The sequence below is a fragment of the Stegostoma tigrinum genome, chromosome 2, assembly GCF_030684315.1.
Source record: "Stegostoma tigrinum isolate sSteTig4 chromosome 2, sSteTig4.hap1, whole genome shotgun sequence".
Classification (NCBI taxonomy): domain Eukaryota; kingdom Metazoa; phylum Chordata; class Chondrichthyes; order Orectolobiformes; family Stegostomatidae; genus Stegostoma; species Stegostoma tigrinum.
In genome coordinates this window covers 53,762,490-53,778,706 of record NC_081355.1, presented here as the reverse complement: position 1 = coordinate 53,778,706, position 16,217 = coordinate 53,762,490, and the positions used below count along the sequence as shown (strand labels likewise).

Sequence of the window (16,217 nt, the reverse complement as noted above, 5' to 3'; positions counted from 1 at the left end):
AGAAAGTTACATAACATCATATTTTCTCATTTCTTACTTCTGTTTCTATTCAAACAACTGAAACATAAGTGGCAAAACTGTGCTCATTTCAGGGTGATAGATGATGTAAAGCATCAAAATGGCAACTGCTGTCCTTCTACAAAATTTCAACATGGCCCATGCTGAACACAATCTGAGTGAGGGCATTGCCTTGACCTAAACATGAACAGCTGAAAATATGTTCAGTAGTAAAAATGACATCCCAGCAACATAAGTGAGTTTCTGATTCTGGGTGTGGATGGTTTAGAAACAACTCATTTTACTTCTGATTGGTAAAAGAGCATTTGCTTGGTACTAAAATTGAATGAAGTAGTAGTAGAAATGAATTTTGTATCATTTCATAAAATTGCCACAAAACTGAAATGGTCAGAAGATCATTGGGCTTCTACAGAACATCTTTGTGATTAAAGTTTTGGAAGTCTGTCTAGCCCTTTCAGAACAGAAATCAGGTGGCTTTGACAGAGTAAAGAATGCTGTTCTCAGTACCTAAAGCTTATTTCCAGAAGCATTCAGGTAGAAGTTTAAATATTTGAAATGAAACCCAAATAAACCTTCGTAGAACTTTTGAGAGAAGAGAAAGTAGTGATATGCTCCTGAGATGCTGCTGGGCCTACTGTGTTCATCCAGCCTCACATTTTATTATCTTGGATTCTCCAGCATCTGCAGTTCCCATTATCAGTGAATGATAGGTGGTCCAGATTGATGATGGCTGGACAAGACTTTGAGAACCTTGGAAAATTTTTTTGTGCAAACATAAAATTATTGTCTGTTATGGATTAAGATCCCACCAAGAATAGGTTTGCAGAAATTGACTCAAACATTTTAGTGATAAGCCCCAGTTTGGAAGCTAACAAAGTAACTGAAGACAGAGGATTTTGACAGTGAAAGAATGCTGACAGAGATGACAAAAGGTAAAGACACAGATACTTGTCAAGTTTGTAAAAAAGAAAGCCCGGATGGTTTTGACGTTGATTTGGTGGAATTCATTGCCACAATGGACAGGCAAAGCTGAAGACTGTACTTGGAAAAGCGAGTATCAGTACACCTGCACAGTGATCTTCCACAGAATACTGGCCTAGAGGTAAAGATTACGATAAACTGACAGGTCTCCTGTGTTTACTGATGACATAAATTAGGATTCAAGAAATTATTAAAGTTTTCTGACTAATCATAAGTGTCCCCAGATTTATCTCAAGAGACAGGCAGGTCAACTGTTTTCCTTAGAGATCCAGGAGTAACACTATTACTAATGATGGCATGTAACATGAAACTGTCTCCTGGAGGCTCACTGAACAAAGACATATTATTCAGGGACATATCTGAAAATTGTTCACTTGTTACTTTGCAAAAGGTTACTTTCAAAAATGACAAGGGTAACAGCTTTGTGACTATGGGGTTCATTCCTAATTTACATATGAAAAGGGGTGAATCTCTTATAATGAGGTATTGCTATCTTACAGTGGTTTTGGGAAAGCATGTCAAGGTTCTGAAACTGCCTTATTACAGGAAACTTGTGGGACTCTAAGAACTCACACTAATTGTACTTGAAAAGCTATTTGACACAAGTGGTTTGGTATAAGTTAAGGTTTAGTGTGTTATCAGTGTATAATGTATAATTGCATAATATGGCAAAGGAAAATCATTATTGGTGCTGTGTGTAATAAGATGGCTATAAAGATGTTTATGATATTAAACTGTATTGTATTTTGAAAGATCTTTACATTAGTAAGACTTTTCTCTTTCAAAGGATGGATGTGTGATTATCCACATGCTTGGAAAAAGCTTGCTTTTTTTTCTCTGCTTTGGCACTTTTAAAAACCAAGAGAACTGGGAAGTAGTTCTGAAGGAGGGTTGATTAGCTTACTAACTGTGACACTAAGGTCCAGGGAAAAACCAATGTTACCTGAAATTGCCATGAGGATAAACCAAGAGCAAAGGGTCAATAGAAACCTAAAAATTGTGTTGAATTTCAGTCTATAATTTTAGTTTGGAAGTTCAAAAGAGATTAAGAATTTGTGAGAGAGGAAAGAATCAAGGTTCTTTCTGAATTGAGCAATTCTCTGTTTGGCAGTTGTCAAACAAACTCTGGTAGCAAAGCAGGTGTCTGTGAATAGATTAGTGACTACGTTAACGTATGTGCTATATAGTTAGAAAGGATAGAGAGCTGATGACAGGAAGGAAAAGGGATTGTGGATTAGAAATGATTCACTGCTGTTATTATAAGAGGTGTATAAGAAGGCAGGCTCCAGGGATTTTGTGCTACCCGTACTATAAACCTGAGTGAGAGAGAACTTGTAGATAGTGGTAGTAATTATTTATGGGAATTTCAGCTGCTGATGAATCTGCCTCAAGAGATCTGTTAGTTATTGGGCCATCCTAGTGCCTCAACTATTTGATTAGTGTTGCATGTGTAAGAAAGGTTTTTGGTTTTTTTGGATAGAGTTAAGGTCCAATGTTTTGTGCATTTCTGCAAGTTTACAGAACCGAACTGCTTTTGTAACAATGTATATATACAAAGAGACATTTTATGAATAAAATATATTTTTTAAATAAAAAAAGACTGAAACAATTGAATGGGAAGTGAAATATCCTACGTAGCGAAGGTCGATTTGGAACTATTGTGAGATTGCACATGGTGTCCCATTAATATGGAAAATTATGCAAATACTTGGAACGACAGGAGGGCTAGACTTGCTGTATCAGCTGTCTGAAGTGAAAGATGTCTTTGATTATCTTTCACCTGTTACTTAGTGCTTTGATTATGTTAATTTTAATTATTAAAAGTTTTATAATGTGAAATTCTTGTCAGGGCTTCATTTTCTGCTGGCATTGTGGGGCTTCCTATTAATAACAAGTTTTGGTCTCTACAATAACATCATAATCAATTACATTACAATGAACGATGTGTTTGTTACACTTCACTCAGAATCCATGTTGTGTGGCATATACGAGTGACAGCTTGAAGCTGTGGACAGTGATGTTAGAGGTGCTCTTTCCATCATATGGCTGATCAGGAATCTCTGAGATTTTACAGTAGATTTGTAGCTTGGGTCGTGAATGTTATAGCTGGTTGGCTCGCCAAGCTGGTTTGTTGTTCTACAGATGTTTCATTATCCTGCTGGGTAATATCATCAATACAGGCTCCGATGAAGTGCTGTTGTGTTTTCCCATCTGTTCTTTGAACTCTGGAGTCCATTGAGCTGGATTACCTCCCTTCCGGTTTAATGGAGTGGATTTGGGATCTGGCTCTTTGTGTTTATTGATGGCTTTCTTAGTGGAGTACCAGGTTTCTAGAAATTCCCGTGCTTGTCTTCGCTTTGCCTGTCCCAGGATCCTGGTTTGTCCCACGTGAATTGGTGGTTCTCCTTATCCATGTGAATAGAGATGCGTGAGTATTAGTCATGTCTTTTTGTTGCCAATTGATGTTTGTGTACCTTTGTGGTTAATTTCCTTCCTGTCTGTCCAATGTAATGTTTGTTGCAGTCTCTGCAGGGAATCTTGTATTTGACATTGGTCCTGTCCATAGAGAGGAGTGGGTATCTGGTTCAGGTGCACAATTGGCATAGGATTGATGTGGGCTTGTGTGCTACTGTGATGCCTGGTGGTCGTAGAAATCTTGTGATCAGTTCAGATGTGTCCCTGATGTAAGACAGCATGGTGAGTATGTCAGGTCGTGTAGTATCTTCCTGTTGTTGTGTGTGTGACAGGCATCTCCTGACCCAGTTTTTCGGGTATCCATTGTCTTTGAATACTTGGAAGAGGTACTGTTCTTCTTGGTGAGCTCTGTGCTGTTGCAGTCTGTTGTTGCCTGTTTAAATAATGTTCTCACACAACTTCGTTTTGTGTGTGTATGGTGGTTGCTGTCGAAATCAGTACTTGGTCAGTGTCTGTGGCTTTCCTGTGTACCTTTGTTAGGAATTCCCCATTGGTCCTGCGTTCCACCATGGAATCTCTTGCCATTAACTTTTCACCAGCAATGGGCAAATTTTGAAAGGAATTACAGATTGCACATTATGAATGCACTTTCTCAGTTATCAAGTGGGACTCAAACTCAGAGCTTCTGGCTCAGAAATAGGGACATTGCCCAATGTGCCAGGAACTCCGTACTGTGAATTATTTGACAATCTAAATGTACACTTTTCTTTAAAATAGAACACATTCCAGACATCTCAGGTTTGAATTGTAGTGAATATATTATTTGAAAAGGCAAATATACTTCCTAGTTTCACATAACTTTGATCTTTATCTCCACTTCGAATATTTTTGATATACATCTAAGCTTTAAAAATAGATAACAGGAAAGATGGTTAAGTTTTTGCTTCACCAACCATCATATATCAAACATGCTTACATTTTGAGAAATGTGATGGTACATTGGTACAATCTAGCATCAGATTAGGTTAATCTTTTCATGTTGTTGTTTGTGATGTGCATCTAGAGCTGTTTGATCTGACACAAATCAATATCCTGCTGTGTTGGTTCTTTCTAGTTTTAGTTTTGAATTAATTTTCCTGTCAATGAGTTCTAATTTTAATATCCAGTAAGCAGGAAATATATGAAACTGTTAAGAATAATTCCACTTTTATGCACACTGCTGACATAATGGATGAGTAATTTCAGAGTTCATTTCTTGATCACATAAGCCTTCAAAATGATGGGCAGGAAGCATCCACTCATTTCAGGTGGAAATATGCTGTGGTCTATTTTTACACTATTCTAATATAATGTTAAAACTTTATATTCGTGTGTATGTATTGCAGATATCCAGAGTGCCACATCATTGACTCCATCAAATGAATAGGTGTCAGTCTGCAGCACATGGTGACATCTGTGAAATACACAAAGAAAGCTCCAGCCTTTGTCCATAAAAGTGGGAATATTTTGAACTACCAAAAACCACAAGATGCAATGTACAGTCTACCATACCGATATAGGGAAAAAGATTACGCACCGAAAACAGGTTAATGAAAGGCAGGATAGTACATGGGGGGAAAGTGAAGATTCTCATGCCTGTTTCAGGCTCCCTCTCCAAACCAGAGTGCCATAAAACACATCCAGCTACACCAAAAAATTCAGATCATTATGCAGTGTCTCCAGATATTCACAGCAAAAGCTGAATTTTGTTAAAGTGTGCTTGGCTGAACTTGAAACCAGGCAGAGCATGGATACAACATGTACACACAATTCCCATGCCAACAACTGCCTTCTGCTTTCAATCTCTTATCCCAGCAATGCCAATACTTGCAAATTAATAATATGCAAAATCATAGCTCAAGCAAATTAAGCATTGCTAGTGAACTTGCATGAGGGCTTTAGGGATTTTTAACAGTATTTCTACATATGCACATCTATTTTGTGACTGTGTACAGACACCTGATTGGATAAAATTGTGTATGTAATTTGCCTCCAGAGAACATTTTCATCACATATGGGTACTCAAATTGTACCACTAATGACAGACTATTTGAACACATCAGTAACCTGCAGAATACAATCATGTCTTGCAAAAGAGACTTTGCACAACAGAACCGCAATTGGTAAATATCTGCTGAGAAATGCAAAATGTGAGAGAAACAGCAATTCCAGTTTATTTAAGGTTCTGGAGTTTATCGGACATGATAAAATCAGATGTTGTTCCATGTGCTTGAATTGACAACTGTAGAGACTCAGTTAGATGGAGATTATAATGGTTATGACAGGATGTTTCACTACGACTTACATTTGATCCTGACTATTATAAAATGCAGTGTACCCTTGGAGTGTTTAACAGGTCTCTCAAAACATTTCAAGGGTCACTTTACAAAAGTTAGTTTATAAGTGAGAAAGAAAGAGACCCAGAGACTCCATGTTGCTGTAGTGGCACTGTGTGCGTCTGGTTGAGATGCTGACATATAGGCTGGCTAATACAGTGGGATAAAGCCTCACAGGTAGGTTACCCCTGCTGAAAAGACCAAGGGGGGTATGGCTGGGAGCGCAACAAAACTCATGGGTAGCACCAGCTTGGTGACACTAGCTGTTTGGTAAACATCTGGAATTTCACTGGTAATTCGGATAAGGATCCTGAAGAATGCAGTCTCAGAAGAGACTGAAATACCATAATGTGAGCAGCTATCCAAACAGTCCACAATGGAACAGCTTTGACGGGAACTCCGAGGATAGAACTTCAAAATAAAGAACTGAAATTCCTTGAGAAGGAGGCAAAGTTTAATGAGATCTGGTAATCTACAGTGTCTACCAAATATTGGACACTGTTGCAAGTTTTGCAAGTGTGGTCTGGTTAGCTATGGTCAGCAGCTTGCTGAACATTTGGGAAAGATATGCTGTTTGATACGATCCACCAGTCTTTGGAACTCCTGGCCTACATGCCTAGCATCACATCTACACTGCAATTCATGTGTTGTATTATTTATTAGTATATTATTTATTAGATAGACAGAATGTTTTTTTGGCTTGATGGCAGCCTCCTGCTATGCCAGTGATTCTCCACTACTGTGGCTAGCTGCTTAGATCATGTTCAACTTTATATAGTGTTACAATGACGGGTCAAAATTTCAAAGCACTGTGGACATTTTTATCTTGTACTTCAGAAATGAGTTTTTAAAAGGGGGCTGTAACAGCCAAAAATGGTTGTGATTGAAAATAAGTGGCTGTCTAGAAAAATGTGGACAGCAATGGGATGTAGCATCTAAAGTATCAGAGAAACTTCAAACAGACTAGACTGTGATCTTATGTGACTACAAAGACAATCAGGAGCTGGCAATTGTTGGCTCTACAGCAAGCCACCCTGTAGATTATGATCCAAACTGCAGTCACATTTTGCATTATAAAAACCATTAACACGGTGGATGCTGTAAATCAGACACAAAAACAGAAATTGGTGGAAAAGCTCAGCAGGTCTAGCAGCATCTGTGGACCAAAATCAGAGTTAATGTTTTGAGTCCAGTGACCCTTCCTCAGAATTGAAGATTTCAGTTTTATTGTCAGAATTTGCATTTTCCTTTTAAAGAATGCAGTGAGGAGGGGTTAAAAATTGAGTTTCAACTTCACTAGGGCAGACGATTTAGACTGAATGCTTCTAAGTGTACTATCCTGGAATTGAACATCAGCATGCTGTGAAGGTCACAGTCAAAGAGTTATCCATTATTTAACCCTGTGTTGAAGTCAGAAAAGGCTGTTTCTCATTTCAATCACTGAAAACCAGTTAGAGGAAACAGAACAACAAAGGATTTGACCTCACCCTGAATGCTGAAATTCAATCACCATCATCGAACATAGAATTACAGCACCGGAACAGGCCCTTCGTCCACTATGTCTGTGCTGACCATGATGACTTTCTAAACTAATCCCATCAGAAACGCAATCTGTCTGCAAAACTAAGTATTGTGAAGCCAACTAAGTGTTTAACTACCGACATCAATATGACAGTAACCTCCACAGCTGCAACATTTGACTAACTGCTCTTCATGAACAATTCAGAGACTGATCTGTACATCTTTTTTAAAATAAACTTTAATCTTTTGAAATCTTATTTCTATGTTGTGTGCATGTGCATTGAATTTGTACTTCTCGCATTTAATAATTCAATATCTCACTAATTTTGCTAATTCAAGCAAGCCTGGTTAAATTACCTACCTACACAGCCAGATCATCCCCAATGGACTCCAAACAACATTCAGACCATCCCAATTTGGCCCAAAATGTGGCAACCACTGCCTACAGTGCACCCAGAACCTCCAAAAATGCTTTTCTCTGTGGATCCTCAGGTCCACACTCGCAGCAATGCGTCAGTATCTCCTCACACTGTAATCAACCCTATCCTAGCTCAGGACATCTCTCTTCCAAACCTGCAAGGGACCACAACAGAAGTTGCTGGAAAAGCTCAGCAAGTCTGGCAGCATCTGTGAAGAAAAAAAATCAGAGTTAATGTTTGAGGTCCAGTGACCCATCCTCAGAATTTCTGCTTTTCATTCTGTGCAGGATCCACACCCTCAACCAACACTTCTTCTCTACTATATCCAACATCAAAGACTGTAAGGATACAAACTTACTTGTGCTTACCACCAAATACAGGCCTCATCCACTGCCCCAGAACCCAACCCTATCCAGGACCTCCCTCTCAACGTGCCCTGCGCCACTAACCATGTGGTTGCCTTGGTCTTTCCTGCTGATGCCATCAACTACATCACTTCCGCTGCTGCCGACCACAACGATGCCACCGCTGCCAATGTCACTTTTACTTCCACTTACATGAACGTCCCCATCCATAGGCCCACTCCCCAGCTCGACACCCAAACCCAGCCTCAGGCCTTGTCAAGTCGTCACCATTCCCCCAGACCACTCTCTCACTGAGGACGAATGGTTAGTCCTCAGGAAAGGACTCACCTTCATTACCCTGCGCCCACACATCAATAAATTCCATTCACATCTGGATGTTGAAAGTTTCTTCTGTTGTCTCTGCCTCTGTGCCTATTTCTTTGACAGGGAATCTAACCCACCCTCTGCAGACCACTTCTCCTCCAACAAACGTCATCCTCCTGGATACCACCCCACGGCCTCTTACTCTCTCTTGACCGCTTCATATCCAACCGCCAATGCAACATTGATTGCCTCAATTTCTCCATCCCTCTCACTCACTCCAAACTCTCTCCCAAAGAACGCACAGCCCTCTGCTCCAACCTTAACCTCACCATTAAACCTGCAGATAAGAGGGCACAGTAGTGGTGTGGAACACCGACTTCTACATCGCACAGGCCTGGCGCCAACTGTCTTACACCTTCTCCTACCCCCACTTCAATTATGACCCCACCCCTGATCACCAGACCATCATTTCTCAGACCGTCCATCACCTCATCGCCTCAGGAGACCTCCCACCCACAGCCTCCAACTTCATCGTTCCCCAACCCTGCACTGCCCTGTTATATTTCCTTCCCAAAATCCACAAACCTGACTGCCCTGGTTGACCCACTGTCTCTGCCTGCTCCTACTCCACTGAATTCATCTCCATGTACCTTGACTCTGTCCTCTGTCTTTCTTTTTCGAAGAATAAACTCCATGCTGGTTTACACTTTTGTTTACTGTATTCCTGAAAGCCTCTAATCTTGATATCTAGGAATGCTGCCAGACTATGGGAGGAAGTGAAAATGGAGATGAACCTGGTTGTGAAGCATTTGCTGTCAGAAGCTCACAACCTTTCTCTTATTCAGTTTTTTTTGCAGTTAACCAAACTGACTAGAGTAACCAGCTTGGATAATGACAGGGAGGGAGAGTGGCAAGAAATCACCACAAGGTACCTTCGGGGTTAATCAGCAAATTCAGCTTTAGGTAGGGCTCAGTGGGGTGGGGGTATACAGGGAAATAAAGAGATTGGTTATCAAAGTTTGGAAACTGAGAAAGTTGACCAATGGGGCTTGCATGGGAATTAAATTGGTCATTGTCACTAGGAGGTGGGAAAGGGAGAAGACATTGGAACTAAAGAGTGGGAGAGGCCAGAGGGGCTCATGAGAGTTTTCAGGCAAGTGCGGGGAACAGAGAAAAGCTATGTTTTGCTGGGACATGGTTTTCTTAAGAAGCCAAGGACAGCACTCTTATCTGTTTTGTATACTGGAAATAGCACAATTCTTAAGGAGCAAGCTCCTACCACCTCCTTCTCAGTGGTAGATTTCCTAACTTTTACAAACATGTGCAGCAACAGCTAGTTTTAAACAGAAATCAGAAAGTGCTGGAGAAACTCAGCAGGCCAGGCAGCATCTGTGGAAAGAGGAACAGAGTTAACATTTCGAGTCTGATAAGACACTTTGTCATCCACATTAGGCACAAATCTGATCTACAACCTAAACTTTTGACTCAGAGGCAGAGGTACTATCCACTGAGCCAGAGAACATTCTCATCATTTCGCTTTTAGCAATAAATGAGACGAACTCATAAGTTCCCTTACTACCAAGATCGAGCTTATTGATTCTACTGCCTCTTCCACATTCCTCACAAGTTAAGAGATTTAAATCAATTAGTTGGATTTGGCGTTGAGTGTTGTGAAAAGCAAATTGTAATAAGTCTTGGTATTGCATTTGGTCAGTGCGTTTGGCCGTTAATCAAAAGGTTAGTAGTTCGAGATGATGCACTGACAAAACATTTGTTCCCTGATGGGGAGTACATGCTATCTCTGAATTGGCAGTGCACATGTAAGTGTGTGTTCTTTGTCCTGGAGAAATGGTTGAGTGGTTAAAGCAATGGATTTGAAATCCATTGTGATCTGCCCATGTGGAGTCAAACACTGCCAACTGCATTTCTCATCTTCCTTCATTTTTCACATTTGGGGGCCCTCTTGCAGTTCAGTGCTAGTGTCCCGACCCTAGAATAAGGAGACTTGGGTTCAAGTTCCACCTGTTCCAGAGGTGCGTAATAAATATCTCTGAACAGGTTGATTAGAAAAATAGGTTAGTGCTAAAATAAAAGCATGTTATAGAGATTTTACAGCTGGTTTTCCCTCTGGTTTGATTTTACTTACCATTAAGATCAATTGAACATAACACAATGCAGGGTATGAATTAGGCTGTTGGTTCAATACCAATTTCACCTTCAATATCTTCAAAGCTGTAGAGGAATAAACTGATAACCCATTGAAAATGGGTGAAGTGTTTGGGAATATCCTGTCAAGGGCAGGTCCTCCAAACATATGTTAATGAAGTACCAGGAAGATATGGTGGCAGAGGTTAAGGCTTCAAAAATATATATGTTGTATAGTAAGGGAATAATTATTCCATACAAGCTGTTATGTTATCTTCAATGGCATATCCTAACAAGTGCAACACTACAATCATTCACTGTTCATTTAATTACAGCCCCATCTCCTACATACCAACCATCTCTATCAAACATACAAAATTCCAGAACTTTCCCAGAAAGAAAAACCCAGCAGTGAATTATGCACACTGATTTCACTCGCATACTTCAAAGTTGAGGTCCAGTATGAGAGATTTTAGGACGTGGCCTAGAAATACTGGACGTGTTGGTGGTCATCTTTCAAGACTCTATAGACCCTGGAATGGTACCTATGGATTGGTGAGTTGTGGGTGTAACTCTGCAATTTAAAAAAGGAGATGGAGGGAAAACACGGTATTATAGACTGGCTAGCCTGACATTAGTAGGAGAGAAATTGATAAAGTCCATTGTAAATGATTTAATAGGAGAGCACTTGGAAACGGAGTCGGAATCTCCGATATTTGTATGGATTTACAAACGGCAATCCTGCTTGACAAATCTACTGGAATTTTGTGAGGATGTAACTAGTAGAGTTGATAAGGGGCAGCCAGTGGATGTAGTTTATTTGGACTTTCAACAGGTCCCATATAAGAGATTAGCACATAAAATTAAAGCACATGGGATTTGGAGTAGTGTACGGATATGGATTCAGAACTGGTTGGTAGTTAGGACAGAAACAGTAGGGATAAACTGATCTTTTTCCAAATAGCAGGCAATGAATAGTAGGGTATCACAGAGATCAGTGCCCTGAACTTAGTTATTCACTATATTTATTAATGATTTAGATGAGGGAGCTAAATGTAATATTGCCAGGTTTATAGATGATACAAAGCTAAGTGAGAGGATGAACTGTAAGGAGGATGCAGAGGTGCTTCAGTGTGATCTGGATAAGTTGAATGAGTAGGCAAATGCATGGCAGATGAAGTATAATTATGCTTAAATGGGAGGTTATCTACTTTGGTAGCAAAAACAGGAAGGCTGATAATCTGAATGGTGACAGTTTGCAAAAGGGAAAGGTGCAATGAGATCTGGGTGAATTGTACACCAGATGCTGAAATCATACAGATCAACAGGCAGTGCAGAAAACAAAGGTTATGCTGGCTTTCATAGCAAAAGGTTTCAAGTACAGGAGTACAGATGCCTGTTGCAATTGTACAGGGCCTTGGCGATATTACATCTAAAGTATTAGGGGTAGTTTTAGTTACCTTATCTGAGAAAGGATGCGTTTCCCAGTAAGTAAAGAAAGAAAAAAAGGTAGCATCCTTTTCTGGACAAGAAAACAATGTGATTGTCAGTGATACAGGATAATTAGGGGGTCAAGGCCTACTGTTGAATGGGGAATTGTGATTGTGGTTACAGTTTTCAATCATTAATTATTTTGCCACTTACAGCTCAGGGAGAAAGCAGCAGGCTATTTGTGGCTTCTCATCCCTTTTCTGGTCCTCTCTTTCTTGTCGCAATTTCCTGCTCCTTAACTTCTCATCTGGAAAGTAGAGGTAACAGCTGTCCCCTCATAATAACGAGATTGAATCATGTGCAGCATTACCATAATTCATACTGTCTACTCAGCTCAGCAATGCAGTATGCTTTCACAGTATTCAGGCAGCTATAGTGCACTTTGTATCAGCATACATTTTATCACAGTACCTCTGTAATTCTGTGTTAGCCAACAGCCAGTCTTTGATCTGGCGTGTTGGTTTAACTACAAGGTGCTGAGAACTGCCACAGAATGGTGATTAGTACCAAGATAGTAGGCATTCATCTGCATGAAATGTTGCCTTTGGATGCACATTTGCTTCCCACTGATGGAACTGAATCTTTCTAGAAAACATGTATGCATATGTGCAGCAAACAGCTGGGAAAGCAAGTGGAATTTTAGCATTCATTGCAAGAGGGTTTGTGCACTGCAGCAAGAAATCTTACTGCAGCTGTACAGAGCCTTAGTCAGCCTTACCTGAAGTGCATTTGCAGTTTTGGTCTCCTTGCCTAGGCAAAGACATACTTGCCATACAGGAACTTTAGCAAAGTTTCTCCAGACTGATTCCTGTAACGACAGGTCTGTTGCATGTGGAGAGCTTGGGACAACTGAACCTGTATTCACTGGATTTTGGAAAACTGAGGGAAAATCTTATTGAACATATAAAATTCAAGTAGGACTTGACACACTGGATGCAAGGATAATTCTTCCACTGGCTGAGGACTCCAGAACAAGGAGTCACAGTGTCAGGATACACGGTAGGCTGGTTCGGACTGATATGAGGAGAAATTTCTTCACTCAGAGGGTGATAAAATTGTAGAATTCTCAACCACAGAGCACCATGGAGAACATGTCACTAAATATGTTTAAGAAATAAATAGATAGACAAGAGTCTAAAAGTGTCAAAGGGCATAGGGAGCAAGCTGGGCAATGATGTTGAGTGTAAGATCATCCACGATCATGTTAAATGATAGAGCAGGCTGAATGGCCTACTCCTGTTCCTCTTTGGAAATGAACATGATTCAGTTGAGATGAGGTTCATGCAAAGCAATCTGCATGCAGCTAAGAGCACTCTGCAAGGGGAAGCTGCAAGCTATAATGCGTGCAAGCCACTGAATCGGCTTTGCCTGCACTTTGTATTCCTTCTTGAGAACAATACTGTTAACAGTTAAGAAGCAAAGTCACCTTGAAAGCCACAGACAATTCCCTCGCCCTGCTTTAAGGCTGCACTTGCAGCAGCTGACATTTGAAGCAGTGGTCATTGCTGAATCTAAGGTAAAAAAAATTTCTTCCTAAACATCCACAGTATGATCTCCTGCTGACAGCTCATACCCCTTCCTCTGCTAGTATCTTAGTTTGCTCTGTGTGGGCTCTGTTTATTCTCTCTATTGTGCTCAATTCCTAGAGGAAAAACTACCAAGCACTAATGTCTAGAAGCAAGTTGCTTTAGCTTAAGCTGTCAAATGAGCAAAAAGCACTTCAACACCAGTCAGGCCACTCCCAATATCCCACTGAAATTTTAGGCAACTTTATTAAAACACTTAAATAAATAGAATTTCAGCAATGGCCATTAGAACTGACCAAGAATTAACTTGTAACAGCTCCTGCTTATTGAAGTTGAACTGGGTGCAGGGTGGGGAATCTCATAAATGTCAGCCCAGTCAGAGCCCAACTGGCACAGCAGTGACACCAGAGAGTCAGTCCCTGCTTAGGCAGGCAGGAGACTTGGGCTCATTGGAGAAAAGCATTCACAAGCATGCTATGTATTTGTGACTCGCTATAGTAAGGTGATCTCTAATGTTGTTGTTTTCATTTGAGAAAGAGAAGCCTTTAAAGTCTCACATGGGGCGCGGGGTGTACAGCAGATGGGGAAAGAGAACAATTTAAATAATCATAGGGTTAAGTGTGAAAGGGGAATTCTTCTGGGGAATTTACTGAAGTCATGGGGATTGACTTTGCTGTCTCCAGTCACATTTAGTTTTGCATAAACTTTTCGCATCTTGAGCTGCTGCTAAAAATGATCTTGAATTAATAGCTGGGATCCTTATGCTGCAGGGGTTGATGTGTTTATGACACTGTGAAATAGCCCCTAACTGGGCCATCTAGTAAAGAAAATGGCTGTTCACTTCCTCGAAATGGCCAGCCTGTCTGCTTCTGGCCTCACACTGCCAAACTATCCCATAGTGGGATTGCATTGAGCAGCCAATCCAATGTGGCCTCTGTGAATTTATTACCCCCAACCCTCACCCCCAACTCACCCCACATTGTTTTGTATAGAATGAGCTTTCACTTTAACTACAAACCTCAGTGAGGCATGTTATTAAATGGCCAAATGGCCTCCAAATTCAAAATATCTAAGTATCGATTTGTGATTGGCAACTGAAACAGGAACACCTAGGAAGGGCACCAGTTGGGAAATTATAGGTCTGTTCTTCCTGATCTCGAATAAACAATATAAATTAACCTAAAAAAAATCTATTACTGCATGCTCATCAATTCTAAAACCATTTGCTTCCAAGGGCTATTCCTTTCAAGTAGCCAATTAGAAAAAAAATGAATAACTACCAATTCTGTTGTAGCTTTAAGCAGTTCATATAGGTAGACAGGGTACAACTTTATCTGAGTCTATTTGTAACTATGTTCAGTTTTAATTAATTCACATGTGCTGAATGCATTTGAAATGCTTTCTTGTAAAGCAAAGCAGACAACAATGATTATTCAACTACTAATTTTAACCTAACACACCTGTATTTCAAGGATCACCTTGTTATTTCATAAAACGACAATATAATAGCTATTGCATAGCCTTCTGGCACTGCCCCTCTACTTAAAGGGTTGGTCAAAAGAAATAACTTTTCTTTCTTGCAGAAACAAAAAATATCTGTTTTTGTTCCTGATCTCCAGTATCCGCAACATCTTTGGGTTTTTTCCTTGCTGCTGATTTCTAAGCAATAGTTTTCTAAGAAAACTTTAAGCTCTTCAGGCTTTCTTCCCAAATCCCACATAATTGATTTTTCTCTCGAGTCATTTTCACCTTTTGTTTCTCCTTGAAACAGTAAACTCTATTAAACTAATTGTTACTCATCCTGACCCTCAAAAATCTGTAACCTTTTATACAGGGGCTGCTTAATTCTTTGGATTTTTCAATGTTAGTTTTTTTTTGATATGAGAAGTGGCTGTTAATCGGATTGTTTTTAATATATATTGCATATTAAAATGAGTACAGACAGAAAAACGTAGTCTACTTAAACAAGGGGTGAATTTTATACTCTCCCGATGGTGAATTTGCTGTCAATGAGGAACAGTGGTAGGATGACAGATGAAGGCACTGCAACCTTTCCTCCTCCATCCTGATTGAAGACCCACTGAATGCCTATCTGTCCTGCTGTCAATTGAGGCACAATTAATGCTACTACATGATGTCATCCTGCCACTACTGCTATTAACCCAGTGGCAGATGGATGGCTTGCCATGCAGGGAACGCAAGTAAACTCTGGCATGTTAGCTTGCAGGGTACCAAGCACAATCACTCACTCAGTTGTCAATGCCTGAATAAGGTAAATGGTATTACGAAAGTGGGCGGAAGATAAGGCCACTGAGAGACACCTTTTCCTTTTGCTGAATACTCCCCATGACTAAAACCCTGTGACTCTCTTCCCTCACTCACCTGTGTTAGGGGGCCTCCCTAGCTATGAGGCCTTAAGGTGGTGTTCTACCACCAGCAACCACTGCCTCAGTAATGGTGCTGCCGAGTATAAAAGAACTGGCAGCCTCTGACTAGCTGGGGAAAAGCCCATCAGTGACTGTTCAGTCTCAGTGACACAACATGTTGCGGGCCTTCCTGAAAAGAGGCAAGGCGAGGGCGTTGCTGCTGAAGAATCAGTGCCTGAGACCCTGTTGCTTCCACAAGATTTTGTGCATTGTTTCTGGTGAGGGGCAGAAC

The 16,217-nt window shown here is 40.4% G+C and overlaps 1 protein-coding gene across 3 annotated transcripts in view; it reads right to left on the bottom strand.

Annotated features, from left to right (window-relative positions):
• LOC125448020 (adenylate cyclase type 2-like) overlaps window positions 1-16,217 on the bottom strand; it is a 591,455-nt gene that overhangs the window by 171,644 nt on the left and 403,594 nt on the right. The gene's annotated exons all lie outside the window — the stretch shown is intronic.